A 22,531-nucleotide genomic window follows, 5' to 3' on the forward strand; every position below is an offset into this window, starting at 1 on the left:
ACAGCATTATAGAATAATATCCGAAGGTTTAAACAAACGATTTTTATAATATAACAGCGTAGTTCTACGTCAACAATGCGGTCGTATCTTGGACACAACCTCCTATAATTTTTCGTTATTTTTGGTACAGATTCTGTACGGTACAGATTACAGATTATCGTCAAAAAATACAGATTGGTACATATTTTTCTCGCGTGTGAAATTTCTCTCTTTTTTTGGTCAGTATTTTCACTTGAGCCGTATCATGGTCAGTATCATATTAGAGCTGCATCTCTTGGTATGAATGAAAACAGAACAAAACCTATCAGTGTAGCTTGATGAGAAGAACAGATTTGTGTCTTCTCATGCATACTTCTGTGTTGGCTATGTGAACACCAAAAATTTCCGTGTATGGGGCTCAGAAAATCCACACGTGATTGTTGAGAGGCCATTGCATCCGCCAAAAGTCACTGTTTGGTGCGCATTATGGTCTGGTGGAGTCATCGGGCCGTATTTCTTTGAAAATGAGGACGGCGAGACGGTAACTGTGAATGGTGAGCGCTATGGCCGCATGTTAACCGATTTTTTTTTGCCACAAATTGAAGATATGGATACGGATGACATGTGGTTTCAGCAGGACGGCGCCACGTGCCAAACAACACGACCGAACATGGTCATATTGCGAACGAAATTTGAAGGACGCATAATTTCGCGATTTGGTGATGCCAATTGGCCGTCCAGATCATGCGATTTGAACCCGCTAGACTTTTTTTTGTGGGGTTATGCGAAAGACCGTGTCTATGCCAACTCTCCGCAAACTCTTGAACATTTGAAAGACAACATTCGTGAAGTTATGACCGAGATACCGCCCCATATGTGCCGAAAAGTCATCGAAAATTATCTGTTCCGGATCAAGGTGTGCGAGGAAGCCCTAGGTGGACATTTGAATGATGTTGTATTTTACACATAATGGCATAAACCAAACTTTAATTTGAATTAAAAGTTTCATCGAAATTCGAATTCTAAGTGTGTTTTATTACAATTTACTTTCGGAATTTAGAGTTGGAAAACCCTGTACATTGAATTCGACCCAGATTGCGTCACCTCGGCGGCTTGGGCCGTCTCGATACCTTATCCTCGTTAGATGGGAATTCCGCCCTCTGACCTCTGATGAAATTTCATTACGGAATATAAACTCATAATAAAAATTGCGCGTCGGTGGCGTTAATATGTAAGTACTAGTATTTGTAGTAAGTAAATCTAGATATAAAGCTAGTAAGTATAATATTTTGTAGTAAATAAATAAGCCTTTTTTCGCACTTCACGATTTTTCTCTACAATTAATATTTCCGATGGTACAGATTTTTGGTACAGATTTTTTTTAAAAAAGGTACAGCTGAGAAAGATTTTTTGGCCTTCTGGTACAGATAAAAATGTGGTAACACTGTTTTCCCTATGTCGAAGAAATTTTGAGAAAAAGAACACAGAGCCACATTTTTCTTTTCTTCTTCTTCTTGAATGACACTAACGTTCCTAGAGGAACTTCGCCGTCTCAACGTAGTATTACTTGCATCATTTTTAGTAGTACTTAGTAGAGATTACTATGCCAAATAACACGCCTCCTGAGTGGGAAACTCTAGAATACGCGTGTTCACAGTGCAAGTCAGAGGAGATTAATTTGATGAAAAATTCCCTCGACCCGGCATGTTAGATGTGACGCTAACCACTAGGCCTCGGAAGCACAACATTTTTCTTGTGTTGACTTTACAAAGCTCTCCGCCGAAGTTCTGAAGAGCCCTGAGCTACGGAATTACTAATGACATACATGACCATTCTTCACTAACTTCAATCTACCCCATACCTAGTGCTGAAGCCTAATCTCATTTTGTAAGCCTCCACCTTTAACTCTCCAGTCTGAAAAACCTGCCATCTCTAGAAATACAGCAAGCTGCCTTCAAGAGCTCTTGAACTCTTTGGTTCCTCTATCAAACTCTTTGATTTCTTTCTACAGATATTTTTTTTCCTTAGAGAACAATGACCGCTTTTGCTAGACTCCAAGTCATTCTGCTGTTCTCTGTAATGAGAAACCCGACAGACTGGTGCGTTTGGGTTTGGACTGTGGGAAAGGTACGGTTACAGTCATTGCATTGGACACTGTCTGTAGGATAAAAAAAAACCCATAGGAGAATCCTGAATAGTCGAGCAAGCTACCCGCGGATCACGAATATCACGGATAACAGAATAAATTACTAAAAATTAGGTGCAAACACAAAGAAAAGATATTTCAGTATGAAAACTATGTTTTATCAATACAGGGATCATTAAACTATCAATCTGTAAGGTCGTGTACATCAATTGTCAAATAATGTCTAAATAAAACCTAACAAAACCAAAACAAAAGAACAAAAACCTACCAATCATTGACAAATTTAGGAAAGGTTCATAGAATTACTATGGAACTCGCTTTCGCGGATAAACCGCACCGCGGATCATCCGCTGCGATTGATTGGAGTTCTACTGTATTTATGAACGGGTAAAATCTACGTGCTCACGCTAAGGAAACGTCAAACACAAACGAGTCAGTTGGTCACACTTCAGATTATTGTGCCAACAAGGAGCGCTGTGCCACTTGCGGAGAGCAACATGAGGGGAAATCCTGCAGTGCGACTGAGCATAAGTGTCCATATTGCGGAGGATCCCCACACGCGCTCTCAGCTTGTGAAACTTACAAGAGTCGCTGGGAGAAACAGAAGCGCTCTTTAAAGGAACGCTCGAAACGCACTTTTGCGGAAATTTTAAAGGGCGCTTCTCCACTGGCCCAACAACAACAACAACCAATATCAACACACAATAGCTTTTCCACGTTGCCAGTTGATGAAATGGAAGCGGACACAGCTAGCGGGGGCACACCGTTTATTTTCAAAGGGAATCCCCGGCGCAAAAATGTGAGCAAAGTTCAAGAACAAGTCCCCCCGGTGATACCCCCAGTTAGCTTGCCTAAAAAATCGAGTGCAGCGGACAAGCAAAATCAGGTTCCTCCTGGCTTCCGTGGGAATAGTTCACCTTCGAACGACCCAGCACTCCAGGGGACATCAAAAACCCCAACTGTCCCTGTTTTTCCGTCCAGCTCAACTTCCCAATCGGGATTTATAAAGTTGTCTGACCTTTTGGACCAAATCTTCAAGTGTTTTAATGTTTCCGACTCCATCAGAACCCTTGTCATCTCAATGCTTCCAGTATTAAAGACAATTTTACAGCAATTGATGCAAACATGGCCCCTCCTTGCAATGATTATCTCTCTTGATGTCTAATTTAGATAGAGAGGTCGGAGATATCACTGTTTTTCAGTGGAATTGTCGTAGTCTTATCCCTAAATTGGATACATTCAAATTTTTAATTCATAACTTCAATTGTGATGTTTTTGCTCTGTCCGAAACTTGGCTTTCTTCGCGAGATGATATCTCTTTCCACGATTTTAATATTATACGCTTGGACCGCGATGACAGATACGGAGGGGTACTATTGGGGATCAATAAGTGCCACTCATTTTTTCGAATTGACCTTCCACCTATTGGAGGGATCGAAGCTGTTGCTTGTCATGCAAACATCAGAGGTAAAGACCTCTGTATTGTCAGCTTGTATTGGCCTCCGAGAGCTGCGGTTAGCCGCAAACAACTTGATGACATGTGCTCACTTCTTCCTGAGCCACGATTGATCTTGGGAGACTTCAACTCTCACGGAACTGCCTGGGGGGAACAGTACGACGACAATCGTTCATTGTTGATATATGACCTTTGTAACAACTTCAATATGACCGTTTTGAACACTGGGGAAACAACACGTGTACCTAAACCTCCTGCTAACCCAAGTGCTCTTGACCTCTCGCTTTGCTCGAATTCACTATCGTTAGATTGCAAGTGGAATGTAATCCAGGACCCCAACGGTAGTGATCACTTGCCAATCAAAATTTCCATCACCATTGGGTCGAATTCTTCTGAATCTATAAACATGGCATATGACCTCACAAGACACATTGACTGGAAAAAATATTCGGACGCGATTGCTCTAGCCATCAATTCCAGAGATGGTTTACCTCCATTGGAGGAGTATAACTTCCTTTCTCGTTTGATCTATGACAGCGCGGTTCGCGCTCAAACGAAACCCATCCCAGGTTCCACTATTCGTCGAAGGCCTCCCAATCCATGGTGGGATAGCATATGTTCCAAGCTTTATGTAGAAAAATCGAATGCATTTAAAGCTTTTCGGAAACGTGGAACCCCTGAAAATTTTCAGACGTATTTGGACCTTGAAAATCAATTTAAAAACTTGATCAAAGGGAAAAAACGTGCTTATTGGCGAAATTTCGTGGGAGGTTTGTCACGAGAAACGTCAATGAAAAAATTATGGAAAGTGGCTCGAAACATGAGAAATCGCTCTTCAACGAATGAAAGCGAAGAATATTCATATCGATGGATTTTTAATTTTGTACGGAAGGTTTGTCCTGATTCCGCTCCTGTGCAAAAAATTGTTCGAGATATACCACAAGATAGGTGCGATCTTGATTCCGAGTTTTCGATGGTAGAATTCTCTCTTGCTCTCCTTTCATGTAACAATTCTGCTCCGGGATCGGATAGAATTAAGTTCAACTTGCTGAAAAATCTCCCTGATGTGGCGAAACATCGCTTGTTGAACTTATTCAATCGGTTTCTGGAGCATAATATTGTTCCAGATGATTGGAGACAAGTACGAGTTATAGCTATTCAAAAACCCGGAAAACCCGCGTCCGACTTCAATTCGTACCGCCCAATAGCAATGCTGTCTTGTATACGGAAATTGTTGGAGAAAATGATCTTGTTTCGCCTTGATCGATGGGTTGAAACGAATGGCCTACTCTCAGATACACAATATGGGTTCCGCAGGGGCAAGGGGACGAATGATTGTCTTGCGTTGCTTTCTTCAGAAATTCAAATGGCTTACGCCGAAAAAAAACAAATGGCTTCAGTATTCTTGGACATAAAGGGGGCCTTTGATTCTGTTTCAATAGAGGTTTTGTCAGAAAAATTACACTCTCGGGGTCTGCCGCCTCTATTGAATAATATGTTATATAACTTGCTTTGTGAGAAACATTTGAACTTTTCTCACGGAGATTCGGCAGTAAGTCGGGTCTCTTACATGGGCCTCCCCCAGGGCTCATGTTTAAGCCCCCTTTTGTACAACTTCTATGTAAGCGACATCGACAATTGCCTTACACAAAATTGCAGCCTAAGACAACTTGCAGATGATGGAGTGGTGTCTGTCGTAGGATCAAACGAATCCGACCTGCAAGGACCCTTACAAGATACTTTGAACAATTTTTCAACCTGGGCCATTGGGCTAGGGATCGAATTCTCCACGGAGAAAACAGAGATGGTGGTTTTTTCTAGGAAGCATAGACCAGCAAAACCAAAGCTTCAACTTTTGGGTAAACCGATCACTCATGCTATGTCATTCAAGTATCTTGGGGTCTGGTTCGACTCCAAATGTACTTGGGGGGCCCATATTAGGTATCTGAGTAAAAAATGTCAACAAAGAATAAACTTTCTCCGTACAATTACCGGCACCTGGTGGGGAGCCCATCCCGAAGATCTTATTATGTTGTATCGAACAACTATTCTCTCAGTGATGGAGTATGGCAGTTTCTGTTTTCAATCAGCTGCCAAAACACATCTCATTAAACTCGAGCGAATTCAGAATCTTTGTCTCCGTATTGCGTTGGGATGTATGCCCTCAACGCATACCATGAGTCTCGAGGTTTTGGCAGGCGTACTCCCACTAAAAGATCGCTTCAATTTATTATCTCTTCGGTTCCTCATCCGGTGTAAGGTTATGAATCCATTGGTGATCGGAAATTTTGAGCAATTGATCGAGCTAAATTTTCACTCCGGATTCATGAGTTCATATCATGAATTCACCTCTATGCAGGTTGTTCCTTCTTCGTATATTCCCAACCGTGTTTGTTTTCCTGACTACATCAATTCCTCTGTACATTTCGATCTGTTCATGAAGGAGAAAATCCATGAAAATCCAGATTATCTTAGATTGGGGTTCGTTCCTACAATCTTCAATGCAAAGTATGGGCGTGTCAATTGTGATAATATGTACTTTACTGATGGGTCCTCTATGAATGAGTCCACAGGATTTGGAGTGTTCAACGTATTTTTTAGCACCTCACACAGTCCTTGCTCGGTATATATTGCTGAATTGGCAGCGATATACTGGGCGCTGGACAGCGTCGCCTCACGACCTGTTGAACACTATTACATTGTAACGGATAGTCTTAGCTCTGTCGAAGCTATCCGTTCAGTGAGGCCGGAAAAGCACTCGCCGTACTTCCTTGAGAGAATACGAGAAATTTTGAGTGCTTTATCCAGACGCTGTTATGTCATTACCTTTGTCTGGGTCCCTTCACATTGCTCAATTCCGGGTAATGAGAGGGCTGACTCATTGGCAAAGGTAGGTGCAATTGAAGGCGATATATATCAGCGTCAAATCGCCTTCAATGAATTTTATTCTTTAGTTCGCAAAAATACCATCGCTAACTGGCAACTCAAGTGGAATGAAGATGAATTGGGCCGGTGGTTTCACTCGATTATCCCAAAGGTAAGCCTCAAACTGTGGTTCAAAAGTCTGGATTTGAGTCGGGACTTTATTCGCACCTTCTCCCGACTCATGTCCAATCACTGTTCGTTAGATGCAATACTCTTCCGTTTCAATCTTGCCAGCAGCAATCTCTGCGTTTGTGGCCAAGGTTATCACGACATTGAGCACGTTGTTTGGTCGTGCGAGGTGTATCTGGTCGCCAGATCGAATTTAGAAAACTCCCTTCGGGCCCGAGGAAGACAGCCCAATGTGCCGGTGAGAGATGTGTTGGCTCGGTTAGACCTTGATTACATGTCCCATATATATGTTTTCCTTAAAGCTATAGATCTTCGTGTGTGATTGTCCCTACATCCTTATACCCTCCTTTCCTTCCTTTGCGGGTAATTCGTCCCCTTGCTATAAATAGTAGAATAAGTTGAAATGTAAATAAACTATAGATATACGAATAGATTTAAGAATTGAGTGCTCATCAACATTGTTACAATTTCCTTATATCCCATCCTTCTCCTAAAAATATGTCACCCTTCTAAACTCGAGTACACCGCGAGTAATCGGTTTTCCACCTTACTAACCATAGATGTAAGAAAATTGTTTATATATATATATATATAGTTTTAAAAATATATTTAAGAATTCGGCTCCTTTAAACTTAAGTAACTGAGCCTGTAAAAATAAACGAATTAATAAAAAAAAAAAAAAAACACAAACGATAATGAGTAGTGTTGTAAGATTTCTGCCGATTAAGCAATTGTGATATTAATTTGATAGTTATATCATCAGTGCATTATGTGAAATATGATGTTGTCCGAAATATGATTCAGAACGGTATAGGGCTTTCAGATTAAACACTCACGCAAAAAAAAAAATGTAAAAGCTCCTTATAAATTTCTTTTTTCGTTCCGTCGATGGTAACACTGCATTTCCCACTTTGTGACGATAATATTTGACTACTCGTTCAGTCTGATCGGATGGTTTTTAGTGTCAAGATGAATAATTTACAAGAACGTGTATTTTTAGTGAAATCGTATTACTCGAGCAACCGAAGCCTTAATGATAATTCGAAATGACTCGATTTTTCAATTACATCGACGTCATAATGTTAGAGTTGTTCATGAAGAATTTTGTTCTTCGCTTAATACGCGTTATCGAAAAAAGGGGTGGTCACATCGAAAATTTCCTAAAATAAGCTTTATTTTCATTTTTTTTAAATGAAAATCGGTTCTTTTTTGTAGAAGTTATTAAAATTTGTTGCGTGAGCGTTTAATGTGAAAGACCCTGTACAAAATCGCTGAAAATTTTCGCAGAGCACCAGTTTCAAGTAGTGATAAAAACAATAGTCGATGTATATGTACAATCGACATCTGAATTAGCCGTTTAGTGATTCAAGAAATATTTTAATGGGTGTCTTCATTAAGATATAGAACTACAAAAAGGTAACACTTTTTTGAATGTGTGTCATAATGACAGTTGTCATTTATTTTGTGACGTCATACAGTGCTTGTAGTGTTCTATATGGATCATTGGTGCAGTTGTGAATGCAGTAATAAGCTTTCTTGTAACATCACGGTGTCATATTTAATAGTCCGAGTTAGGGAACCGCTTCACGGTATGCACAAATGTATTGGAAATTTCAATTTCAATACTATTCTACTATTTAATCCATTTTTGAATTAACTATTGAAAAGGTAGTAATTTTTTACTCTACTTTATATTGTTCAAGTCGAATGGTGCAAAAATGTCGTATACCATTACGATATGAATGAGAAATAAGCGTTCAAAATAGGATTGTTTTGAAGACACGACCGATTTTTAGTTTATCAAGTTGTATCCCCAATATGTTCCCGAAAGATGAAGTCTTGCGTGAAAAAAAATCAATCCTGAAGGAAACATATAAACATATAAAATAAACTATTACTATTACACTGAATTCGCTTTCGCTTACGCGGCTTTAGGAATTTCGCGGTTTGTTTTTGCGTATTTGTGCTCCCACGGCCGAGTGGTTAGCGTAACACAATATCATGCCGGGGATTCGGGTTCGATTCCCGTTCTAGCCGGGGATTTTTCGTCGAAGAAATTTATTCGGACTTGCACTGAGGTCACGTGTATTCTAGAGCTCGCCACTCCAGAATACATTCAAGGCGTATAATTCGGCATAGCAATCTCAACTAAATACTACTAATAAAAATGACGCAAGTAATACTTACGTTGGGAAGGCACAAATTTCACTGGGAACGTTAGTGCCATCCAAGAAGAAGAAGAAGTTTCGCGCTGATTTTGGAATTTACGCGGTTTTTTTGCGCGGCAATTTTCAACCACGTGACTTTTCACGAAATAAGTTTGTATTGTATCACTGATAAGTAGCTGAGAAATAAAAGGGGAAACAGATATCATGATTCAAGCATGCAAAAAAAAGTTAATCAATTGTTAGAATATGGGTTGCATTTTAAACTAATAATTCACTGTTTGATAGATTTTTACATGGATTTAGATTTACGCGGTTTATTTTTACGCTGATTTTGGAATTTACGCATTTTGTTACACTGATTTTGGAATTTGCCGTTTTTTTACGCGCCACGTATCCCCCGCGAAAAAAAACCGCTCCAGTGTAAATTAACTATTATATTCTCAGATGCAAAACGATTCACAAACCATCATTGAATGATTAATGTTCTTTACGGTGCATAAGTCATTTATCAAATTAAGATCATGACGATGCATATGTCTTGATAAAAAAAGAATCATTCGTCTCGTAATTGAGACATCTCTTGCTTGAGCGTTGGTCCTTCCTGACAGCAGAGAGCTAGTGTCAGATAGTTGTTCAGTTATCCAATCTAATTGTTATAATTCAACCAGTTCCCCGGCGAGATTTTCCCACGCCTCATGATCATTGCCAAGATAATGATTCCCCACACTCGAGCAATTGTTTTTTTTATCATGGCTTCATCTACGGTGGTCACACGGTTGACCACCATTGACTTCCAATTGCACCGCAGCTTCTAATCTAATCTGACTGAGTTGCGATTTTATGGCTTATCGCATGTGGATAGTATCTGCACAGGGTGCATCTGAGGATTCGAGATTTGTCTCAAAAGTAGGTGAACTGTAAAAATTACAGCAGTTGAAAAGTCGAACATATACACACCTAAGGGAGACGAGGATCGTATAAGTTCGATAACTTTCCATGTAGCATTAGCGTCGGCTAATTCATGGATTTTTCATGATAATAACGCGTCATCGCATCGAACCCAAATTGAACCGAATTATTTGACCAAACATCAAGTAAATGCCATCGAGCAGGCACCATATTCACCTAATATGCCTCCATGCGATTTTGTTTTTGCCACTTCGTGGAAAGAGATTTCAGTCGGTCAAGGAGATCAAAGAGAATGCGACGCGGGAAGTAAAGGTCATTCCTTCGTCGGCCTGCCAGGGATGCATGGAGGACTGGGTGAAGCGTTCGCACATGTGTGTTGCTTCAGATGGATCATATTTTGAAGGAGATAAAACAAATTTTCCTGAAATTTAACTCTATTTTGTTTCATTTAAGAATTTTCTGTACTTTCTGATCCTTGGGTATATTACTATTCAGCTATTCCATGTCGAACCGATGTAGTGGTTCTCAGATTTCCATGGAAAGTGGTAGTTTTGTTCTTTATCTCAAAATATTAGACCCGTATTTTTTTTTTTTTTATTAGGGTACTCATTTCCATTTTGGGGTGGTTCGAAAGCTCAATTTTTAATACTTTTTCCAAAAATTCATAACTTTTGAACCACTGAACCGATTTAGATGATCGACATATCAAATTGAAGCCAATGAGTTATTACCAGTTGTTAAAAAAATATTTAACTTGCAAAAAAAAATTATTTTATTTTCGTAATTATTGATCGTAGTCGTTTTTTATAGTTTTCATGGTTTTGGACTAGAGGGCGCTTTTTTATATTTTTTCTTAAAAACTGAGCATTTTTTACATAACATATCTCGATATCAGAGATTCCAATTTTTCGTTTTTGAGATATGATTTTTCGAAGTAAACCGGTGGTTCGAAAAATCATTTTTCCCCTCTATCCAAAAATGACTTTTTGCAAAAATTCATACCATTTGAACTACTGAACCGATTTAGATGATCGACATATCAAATTGAAGCCAATAAGCCTTCTGTGAAAAAATATCATACTTGCGGGAATATTGGATTCAAGTCGCATAGGTCTATTCTAGTCACAAGGGAATATTGAACGAAGACTTAAAACATGTCAATATAATAACTCGAAATCGAAAAAATAGCATCTCTAATATCGAGATATATACTATGTAAATAATTCTCAGCTTTCCATAAAAAATATAAAGGAAACATAGCGCCCTCTATCTTTAGCCGAGAAAACTATGAAAAACTAACTCAATAATGTAATTTTTTTTTCGAAGAAAACGAAGCTTCAATTTGATATGTCGATCAAATAAATCGGTCCAGTAATTCGAAAGTTATGAATTTTTGTGTGGAAAAAATAGGGAAATATGTTTTTTTCCAACTATCGATTATCTTTGAAAAATCATATATAGCATAAATAGCATCTCTGATATCGAAATACGTTATGTAAAAAATCCTCAGCTTTCAAGAAAAAATTATAGGAGGTTGTGTCCAAGATACGACCGCATAGTTGACGTAGAACTACGCTGTTATTTTATATAAGTCGCTTATTTATACCTTCGGATATTATTTATAATGCTGTGAAATTTTAGAAACAACTGCTTAGTAGAAAAATCTCTGAAATAGTTTTTTCATTGTAGAATCAGTTGACGATAATTTATTGATGATTCATTCTTGCCCTCGCAAAACAATACACTAGCTGATCGTATGTCGCAATTTATTTCATGTCAATGCATTGAAAATTTACCTCCAACGTTATTCCGGTGGCCTTTTTCGCAATTGACATAGACTCGGCTACAGTCGATTATATACATGTTGCACCAGCACCCCATTATTCCACATCTCATAACTACATCAATATATCTTTGGCACCGCATGGAAACAACAACAATGACAACACTAGCAAGTATCAAATATCCTGATACATGTTATTTAGTATTGCCTCAAAGGAATCGCACCTCTAGGCATCGTTCGTACAACGTAAACCAAGCGCCAAACAAGCGTTCGCCATAGCATGTATACAGAGCCATATATTGGTGGCTTGAAACTACTAGGAATATAAACACTTCTCATCATTTTGCGCTATTCTCAAAAGAAACTCTTCTGTTAATATTACTGGCCTCGAAAAAAGTTGCATTACTTTCTCATCCTCGAGAGAAGCGCAGTTCTCACACTTAGTGGAGGAAGTTTTGCTACTGACAAGCGAAACCTAATCACATAAATAAAGTTCCAGAACGACATTTACATTCTTGGTGACTAAACAAGCGAAATAAACTCTGTTTGTTGATAACAACCTCGAAAACAGTAGCAATGCTTCATTATGATCAATATTAGCGCAAATGCAATCCTAGTTGAAGGCAGTTTTACGATTGGTACACGAACCCAAATAACTTATAACATTCCAGTAAGACATTCGAGATGCTTGATATTCCCCAAATAATTTTTTGACGCATAACCTTAACGCCTGCTTCGCCATAACGTCAATTTAATGCATTGATGCATTCTCAAAGGCACCAACGAAGCCCTTATGATGACGGAAAACAAACAATGTTAACTGCTTGGAAAAAGACTGAATTATGCCACACAGCTTGTACTCTGCTGTAACACCTATCGATGCGAATTCGCTGATGAGTGTGTCAAGAGCGACCGTCTTAACTACCAGCGGGGGGAGCTTGATTTTGGTTGCTGCCTGGGTAACGACGTTTACATTTTCGACCGACGCGCCTACTTCGCAGTTGTTCGATGCGGTGCCACATTAAAGAAGGCTCGGTTCAGTGCGAGCGCTTTTCACTGCACCAACATCGCGTGCATCATTAGATGACGCTTGCCTCGAAATTTTATTGTCCCTGGCAATGCGTTCGTTTTTTGCAGGGCTAGAGCTTGCCTTCCTCTTCTTCTTGCTCATCACACATTACGCGAAGCGTCCAATTTATGACGCGGAAAGAAAAATACACGATACGAATAACGCGAAAAAAACGAACAGAAAAACCAAACGACGATATCCAAGTTGGATTACCACCGGTGGGGTCCAATCTTAGATCGAAGCGCAGCGAAAGCAAAGTTTCATAAAAACGTGACCTATTTTCTGATTTGGCACCCTTAATGAAAGACGTAGTTCTACGTCAAAAATATAAAAAAATATAGCCCCCTCTAGTCCAAAGCCATGAAAACAATAAAAAACGACTACAGTCATAAATTACGAAAAAAAAATCATTTCTTTTGCAAGTTTGATATCTATATAAATACAAATGTAAGGCAAAGTATCTTGGTAAGCGGAAAACCCGAAGAAGGGATGGTGCGATTTCAGCCTTCTTTATTTTGTTGTATTCGTCTCTTCCCGTAGATCAATATAGTGGAGAGAAAAACCGGAAAATTTTCGGAAAACGTTGAAGAAAGGTCGGAAAATTCGGAAAACTGAATTCCCACATGTTCGAAAATTACATCATAATAAGCGTTGTCAGTCCATTCGATATTTGCGCTATCGAAATTGATCTTTGTTCGTAATTGGAAATGGATTTTCAGGCGAAATAACGTATTTCCATATCTTATATCTATAAATAAAAATGGAAGGCCAAATGTGTTGGTGTGCCCTAAACCCGAGGAAGGAATGGTTCGATTTGAGCAGTCTTTATTTTGTAATATTCTCTCTATCAAACATGTCTTCCATGCAACGGAGAAACATGTTATTTCCAAATGCTTGAAGAATCATGAACGAGAATTGTGTCTGAAAATAATTTTATATTATAAGGACGAATTTTTGTAGAAGTACTAGATAATTTATAGCAAAAAGAAATTGTAAAAGGTCAAAGGGTAATCAATCAATGAAGAGTGATTGGACTCACTAACGTTCACTTAGTAAGAAAACGTGGATGTTTGGAAGTATTCAAATCAAAAAATCTATTTTGGGCGGGACGAAGTTCGTCGGTTCAGCTAGTTTTTCAATAAAAGGCTAGCTGAACTAGGCTAGGCTTTAATTTGATATGTCGACCATTAAGTCATTTTTCTTGAAAAAGTGGAAAAAAATGATTTTTTGGACCACCCTAAAATTGATATGAGCACCCTAATAAAAAAAACCAATGCGGTTCTAATATTTTGTGACAAAGAACAAAATTACCCCTTTTGACGAAAATCTGCGAACCAATATATCGGTTTGGCATGGAATGGCTGTATTACTACCATTACCATTACCATTACCATTACCATTACCATTACCATTACCATTACCATTACCATTACCATTACCATTACCATTACCATTACCATTACCATTACCATTACCATTACCATTACCATTACCATTACCATTACCATTACCATTACCATTACCATTACCATTACCATTACCATTACCATTACCATTACCATTACCATTACCATTACCATTACCATTACCATTACCATTACCATTACCATTACCATTACCATTACCATTACCATTACCATTACCATTACCATTACCATTACCATTACCATTACCATTACCATTACCATTACCATTACCATTACCATTACCATTACCATTACCATTACCATTACCATTACCATTACCATTACCATTACCATTACCATTACCATTACCATTACCATTACCATTACCATTACCATTACCATTACCATTACCATTACCATTACCATTACCATTACCATTACCATTACCATTACCATTACCATTACCATTACCATTACCATTACCATTACCATTACCATTACCATTACCATTACCATTACCATTACCATTACCATTACCATTACCATTACCATTACCATTACCATTACCATTACCATTACCATTACCATTACCATTACCATTACCATTACCATTACCATTACCATTACCATTACCATTACCATTACCATTACCATTACCATTACCATTACCATTACCATTACCATTACCATTACCATTACCATTACCATTACCATTACCATTACCATTACCATTACCATTACCATTACCATTACCATTACCATTACCATTACCATTACCATTACCATTACCATTACCATTACCATTACCATTACCATTACCATTACCATTACCATTACCATTACCATTACCATTACCATTACCATTACCATTACCATTACCATTACCATTACCATTACCATTACCATTACCATTACCATTACCATTACCATTACCATTACTATTGAATCTGCGGTGGTTGAAAGCAATTAATTCTGTTGCATGAGCAGGTCCGAACGCTGATTCTAGTTGTTTAAAATGGAATGAATATATTTATTTCGATTTTTCCTTAGTTCTACCAAACCGTCATAATATGCAATGATTATCAAAATCGACACAAATTATTTCAGAACATTATGGAACCGTTAATAAGGGCGCTGCTATGTTTAGAACAAATAATTTTCCCGGATGCTAGTCGACCAGACTTTGAGTGCAATTGAAAAACTCTACCTTCCTTTCTTGCGAGGAATCAAGCGCACTCAGAATCACCCTGTGTACGGCAAATTGTTTCCCATATGCACTTCATCTTTGTTGCGTTTAATCCACCGATTAGCGTCACTGTATCTCAGTACAATTAATTATCCGGTTCTAGCAGGCTACGCCTTCGCTTAGTACTCAATTTGTACAAAGGATTTGCTGGACATTTTATTGAGCGCTTCAATCGGTTGGTGTTTGAGGTTATGTCACCCATTTGGTGCGGGTGAACTGGTTCAGTCAAAGACAATCGCATCGCAACCTCGAATGCACCGTTGGAGGATAATTTTTTGCCTTTTCTCAGCTGGATATTCATTCTGGCAAAGTGCAAATGGTCCATTCAGAGTGCGATCTGGAGGGTATGCTTATTCGGTAATGTCAAGGTTAATAACAGTATTCCGATGGCTAGCAGAGGATTAATAACCGCGTGTGAGGGTGTGTTTTATAAGCGTTTTACACTGCCGCGAAAATGGTTCGAGTAATTGGCTCTTTTCTCCCCAATTGTCTCGTAAATTTTGTTTTGAACACATTTATCACAGACTCGCTTGATCATACTGAATGTCGCGCTGGTTTCGCAACGGCGGGAACTGAAGCCTATTTTATGTGTGCTATATCGGCTTGGAACGATTCTAATTGAATAGCCTGGATACGTGATCTTCGTAGAGTAAATCCGGTTTTAATTCTATTGCCCGATAGTCCTTGAGAGGTTCGCAACTCTGTGTGTACGTTCATATTGTGACTGGAATAAGGGCAATTTGAGATTATATAACCACTGCTTGAAGTCTGAAGCCGGGAACCACACTTAGTATCCACGATCCGGACATTCACCAGCTCTGAGCGAAGGAGAAAAATAATTAACTTTTAATCGCAACCGTTTTTCTTAGAATCGCTAGAGTCCACTCAGCACTCTCTACTCCTGATCCACAAACAGCGAGTCGCGTAACACCCGGGAGAACTCTTCACTCAAATTAGAACTGCTAAAGTTCGAAGAAAAGCGGCACTGTTCGGATAAAAGGGCTACGATTGGAATCACCCGGTTTGTTATTTCTATGCGCCGCAAATGTTGAACACTTACCACCAACGAGCGTGAAAATGAGCGGCGAATGGCGGATTCGGGCAATCAATCTGATTGATGATTAGCGAAGGAGGTTCGAAGGGAGGCTTGAGTAACTCTGCTCAAAATGTTACCCACTTACTCAGAAGAATTGGATGGATTTGAGATAACCAGATCGATTCAACTGTCCAGCTGTTTATGGCAATTGGTTGAATTAATTGATTCCAACGCTGATATAACCAAGACATTATGGTGAATTAAATCGACAACTGAACACAATGCAGAAGCCAACAAACCGCTGATGGATCGGTTTGACCTCGGCAGGGCACGTGTGGCGTATATAAGAACGATTGCCAATCGTTTGCGCTTCGAGGCGTTTCAGGTATGTTCAGGTATTTCCTTTTTTTTCCATACATCAGAATTTTGCCAAATAAGGCACCATTTTGTTAATGGGTGGATAAACAGGGTGCTGCTCGGCGTCTCGCAGAACAGCAAAACAGCAGCGTGAATTATTGAAATATCAGAATGATATTCTAACATATTCAACGTTGCCACCCACACCCGGAACGGAACGAATGTATGCACCCTCATTGATGCGAGTTGGTGGCTTATTATGCATTTGCATTCGAGGCGGGTTGCCTTCGTTCCTCGGTCGATTTTGCCTCCAGGCGCGTACGCTTTGGTTTGGTTCATTCAAAGAGTTCCATTCGTGTTGTGAGTAATTTGTAATGGCCATTCTAACATGTGGTTTGTTATTGCAGGTGGCATAAGTAAAGGTTAATTGAACTATAGGTAGCTAAATGTCGTGCCAGGATATAAACAATTAAGCAATGCTCTGTATATAATGTTATTTCTTTGTCTCACGAATTTGTCTCCCATTTGCTCGAGCCTGGTTTTATCGTATGATTCATTCCGACATACTTTCATATTGGCTGCCCAATAATTGGAGGTTGATTACAATGAATTAACAACCTACGTTTAGTGTTTTCTTGATCCCTGCTAATTTGCTTCACTTCTAGTTTGCGCTACGCGCTGTAGGCTGTTTTCCTGTTTTCCTGAATTCAGTTGTACATATTTAATTTCCAAGTAATTCTTTCCTTCTACTTATGTTTAGAATTCAACTAGCTTTTCTAACTATGTATGTAACGTTTTCGAATTCTAATTCTAAGGTTATCCTAATGAAAACAATTTAATTAGCATGAAACAACAAAACAAAAACAAAACGGTGACGGTATTTACCAAGTAAGTAGTTTTAATATAGAGTAACTAGTTCATATTTTAGGTTTAAGTAGAATATTCTGTATAATTTCACGTAGCACTCAAGAATTCATATCATCTCAAACTCCTATTCTTTCAGTTAATAGTATTCAATTCTGTTGTTTTAAACTATTACAAAACGTTTGTCATTATATCGTTTGACGTTTCTCGTTGGCCGGCGAGTTGTCTGTCGATCCGCTTACATTGTGAGACGCGCCGACCGAGGGGTCGTAACAAATACTATAGTTGTCTTCAATCTACATAATGTATTAAGTATCTATGATCGACTAATTTAAGGATGCGATTTTACGATTTTGATCGATATACAAAATACGCCAATGCAAAAAAAAAAAAATTACGACGATTTCCGAGATTGTAAAGAAAATTTTTTTGATTGTATCAATTATTCCAATTTCAATTACCTGCTTCAAAAAATTGGTTTGCCTACTTTCTTTTTTCACTATTTCTAAATTTCCAATAACACGTCTTAACTCACTTGCTTTTTGATCGGAAATGAAAAATTGCCTTTTGCGAACGGAAATTATTCTGACATTTCGCTTGAAATCACTTGCCTTTCTTGCAACCGTTCAGCTCGTTGACAGCCGACTCGCCCCTCCAGTAACATCGGTGGATAGGGTTGCTATCTCGGCGAATTCTGCGTTGACAACGATAGTCCTTAGATTTTTTTCAGCCGCATCACAAAAATATTTTAAATAATACTCAATTTGGACAAATATTCTGGTAAGGATGTATAAAATGCCCCTATGGGGCAAAACGCACACTTGAATTTATTGTAAATCAGCATGAATGAACATGCAAAGGTGAAATTCTCTCGAAGAAGATTTCCGATGTAATTTCATACATCATTTCTGTAAGGTTTACATTGGTTTCAAACGAGTCAGAGGCAGTTTTGTTCGCAAACTTGTTGCCATTTAGAAGGCAACTTCATTATCCCCCCCTTATAAAACCCCCCTCCTTATTTGCAAAAAACTCAGACAGCAAGTTTTCGCAAGCCTCAGACAGCCAGTTTTCGCAAGCCTCCAACTTAGTATCACCAAGAGCGTTTTGCATGGACCGGAAGAGATGATAACCACTTGGAGCCAGGTCCGGACTATACGGTGGGTGCAATAGGACATCCCATCCGAGCTCCCGTAGCTTCTGGCGGTTCATCAAAGATGTGTGAGGCCGAGCGTTGTCCTGGTGGAAAACAACACCATTCCTATTGATCATTTTTGGCCGCTTCTGGTCAATCGCCTGCTTCAAACGGTCAAGCTGCTCACAGTAGAGAATCGAGTTGAGGGTCTGGCCATAGTTGAGCAGCTCATATAGCAGCCAATCCCACCAAACACACAGCAAAACCTTCCTGGCCGTCAATCCGGGCTTGACGATGGTTTGGGCCGGCTCACCGCGCTTCGACCACGACTTGTTTTGCTTTAGGTTGTCGTACGTGATCCACTTTTCATCACCAGTCACCATCTTCTTCAAAAATGGGTCGAGTTCGTTCCGTTTCAGCAGTGCATCGCAGGCGTTGATTCGGTCTAAAAGATTTTTTTACGTCAACTCGTGTGGTACCATACATCCAGCTTTTTTTGAAATCCAATCTTCTGCAAATGGTTCCAAATGGTTCTATGGTCTATACCCAGTTCCTGGCCAATCGAGCGAGTGCTCACATGCCGGTCTACTTCGATGATTTCAACGATTTTATCGGTTTCCACGACGATTGGCCTACCAGTACGGGGTGTATCTTCAACAGCCACTACACCAGAACGAAATTGATCAAACCAACGCTGTGCTGTGCGAATCGTTACAGTATCGGGTCCATAACACACGAATTTTTTTGGCCGCCTTCGTTGCAGTTTTACCTCGCAGGTAGTAAAAACGTAAAATATGGCGAATTTCTTGCTTGGTGGACTCCATCTTTGACGCGTTATAACTTGAGACTGAAAAGGACAATCACAACACTGCTGACCGTGGATTGGACGATTCCCAGCATCTTACCGATGTCCCGATGTGACAACTCCGGATTCTCGAAATGAGTGCACAGGATTAATTCACGACGCTCTTTTTCGTTCGACGACATTTTTCCAAATTTACGAAAAATTGACAGTGAAGCATGGCCAGCGTGATCTATACACTCTTATCTGATTATAAGCGAAAGCTGAAGATATAATTCCTAAACATTAAATTTCTACAGCGTTTTTTCCGTGATGCAATTTGATGTGACACACCCTTTAAATTCCTTGTAGAAACACTTGCGATGCACTATTAAATAAGATTTTTTTCAATTAGCAATAATCGTACCTCGGTATAACTTCATTGTTTACGATATCGCCACTGCGCAAAGCTAAAATGGATACTTACTCTAAATGAAAATTTAATATTCATAAAAAAAATTATTTTAAAATGTGTTTATTTGTTTCTTACATTTAACACTTTATTTGCACCTTGTCACATGCCGTTTCTCTCAATTTTGTGTTAGCTAATAAAGAGCCGAATATCCGGCCGCCGGACATCTGCCATATAAATGAAACACAAACTTCTGCATAACCCGAGGTCTAATCAAGTAAATGGAGCCAAGTTTGGGATATGAGGGTATTACGGGTACGAGAAATGTTTCTATGATGGTATGACAGCCCTCACTCCTCTGGAATGGAGTGGGGGTCCTATTAAAATAATACACATATTTAAACCAAACATATCCCAACCGTTGTTTGGACAGTTGAAAATTTTTGGAAAACTCTGAAGGAAAATGGGAAAGTTCGAAAAATTCAATTCGTCAATTCGTTAACCATTTAATGTTTGCGGTAACGAAATTGATCTTTGTTCGAAAGTGGAAATGGATTTTAATGTGATAAAAGTAGAAGGGTATGAGCCTATGGGCATGGACGGAAGTTTGACGTAGGACTGTGATTGTTCAGAACAGTTGTTTTTGACGTAGGACTAAGTCTTACATTCAGGGTGCCGAATCAGAAAACAGGTCACGTTTTTATGAAATAAAGTTAACGTTAATAACTATTTTTGCTGCGAACGAATTTAAACGATCGAATCGGAAACTTTCTAAGATTTGTTTGACAACTTATGCAGCCGCTAGAATTAGAGAATTAAATGCAACGTTTAAAGCTTCTTAAAAACAAAGAAAGAAAAAAGGAAACAGTCGGAGTCGAATGAATCATTGGATTTAAAGTCTCCGAAGAAGAAGAAGAAGAAGAAGAAGAAGAAGAAGAAGAAGAAGAAGAAGAAGAAGAAGAAGAAAAATAGAAACAACGAAGGGGGATAGCGAAAAGGTAATATTTGCGATGTAAGTAAGCTGTCGCTAGCGTATAAGTATTGCATAAACAACAAAGGTCATATATTCTGATCGTTTTGTGTTTTATGTTTCCCCTCGAGCTGTAAATGCTATCGAATATTTCACTTAAAGTTTATCGCTGCAACTATGTGCATCTGTCAGACGCGTGTTTGATGCTTGTGGAATGGCGATGCACGGAAGCTGCCTCTCGTTAAATATTCAGTGCAATGCGTTCATTGATATAAAGAAACAAATTGCGACATATGACCAATTAGTGTATTGTTCTCGCAAAGGCAAGAAAGAATCGTTGCTTCTCGCAATGATTCTACAAAACCACGCAAGCCATTAAATATTTTCAGGGTCCCCGGAATTGGCCCCTGAAAAAGGCCGTTTGCTATATGTACTCATCACCATCATAGGGTTTGTAACGCACAAAAAAATAAAATTTGCTTTTATTCTCATTATTAGTCTTATTATAAAGCATGGGAAGCAGTAGCTTTTTCGGTGAAAAAGCCCAATTAACAAACGACCACTGTATGGGTTGCTTTAATGAAATTTTGCATGAAATTTGAGTGATGCATGAAATCCTGCATCTGATTACTTCAACATGTTTACTAGGGTTCCAATGAATGTATGGGAAAAATCGACCCTAAAATTACAAAAAGTTACCCTATATAAAATGTTCACTACCTTAAAAAAACACCCTTTGCAAAATTTCAGCTCAATCGGACTTAAGAGAGAGTGGCGCAAAGCGGTCAAAGTTTGAGTTTTTTGAAAATCTAAAAATCACCCAAGGGGGAGGAAAGAAAATCGGGTTTTTCGAAAACAAAAATTTGATGCCGAATGTCTTTAAATTGCATGAAACGTCGAGATCTAATGATATCCCGAAAAAAAAAAATTTTGTCAAAAATCGACACTCTGGGACTTAGTTTTTCGGAATACGAGACGAAACGTATGGTTTTGAGTTCCAATAAAAATAGTTATCTAGATTTTTCATTCGGAACTTGCTACGAAATGTTGATTTGCATGATAATATACTCTGTGCAAAATATTATCTCATTCGGACTTCAAGACGTTAAAATTTCAGTTTTTTGAAAACCGGAAATCCGGGCTTTTATTTTTTTTTATGCCAAATGTCTTAAAATTGCATTACTTGTCGAGATTTACAGTTATCTCGAATAAATTTGTTTGTGAAAAAAATATTTTTTTTCGGCACCAAATTGTTTTTGATGCAGAAACAGCAGTAAATGATTCTGAAGTACTTCATTGCACTTCTGACTGTTCATTTGTGTTGATGGTAAGCTATATAAACCAGGCTTTTTTGAGCAAATTATACCCAATCCATCAAACTGCCGGCTGCAAAGTTACAAGTTGAAAAATTAAATGACACGTTCCGTAAATCCTTCCAGTATGAAGAAATTCTATTCAAGTCGAATTTCTTTTTATCAGAGAAGTTCAGAAATGAAATAGTGAAACCCATTCGATTCGATTCTTTGTTTATAAGAGGCTTTAAACTTTGCAGTTCATTCGCCTCTACGAAACCCATGGGATTAGCTTCCATATTAGTTTTTGGATTCGCAGCTTTGAAAATGGGATTTTCATGGTTTGGGGAAATTTTTTCATAAAGGCCTGGTTTAGATAGCCTACCATCAACACGAATGAACAGTTAGAAGTGTAACGAAGTACTTCAGAATCATTTACTGCTGTTTTTGCATCAAAAACAATGTGATAAT

The 22,531-nt window shown here is 38.7% G+C and overlaps 1 protein-coding gene and 1 pseudogene across 1 annotated transcript in view; one reads left to right on the plus strand and one right to left on the minus strand.

The window, feature by feature from the left end:
* Positions 1-22,531, plus strand: part of LOC129766761 (uncharacterized) — a 107,457-nt gene that overhangs the window by 50,664 nt on the left and 34,262 nt on the right. The window lies entirely within an intron of this gene.
* Positions 19,675-19,858, minus strand: LOC129772173 (U4 spliceosomal RNA; annotated as a pseudogene).

Source organism: Toxorhynchites rutilus, chromosome 2 (genome assembly GCF_029784135.1).
Source record: "Toxorhynchites rutilus septentrionalis strain SRP chromosome 2, ASM2978413v1, whole genome shotgun sequence".
NCBI classification, from domain to species: Eukaryota; Metazoa; Arthropoda; class Insecta; order Diptera; family Culicidae; genus Toxorhynchites; species Toxorhynchites rutilus.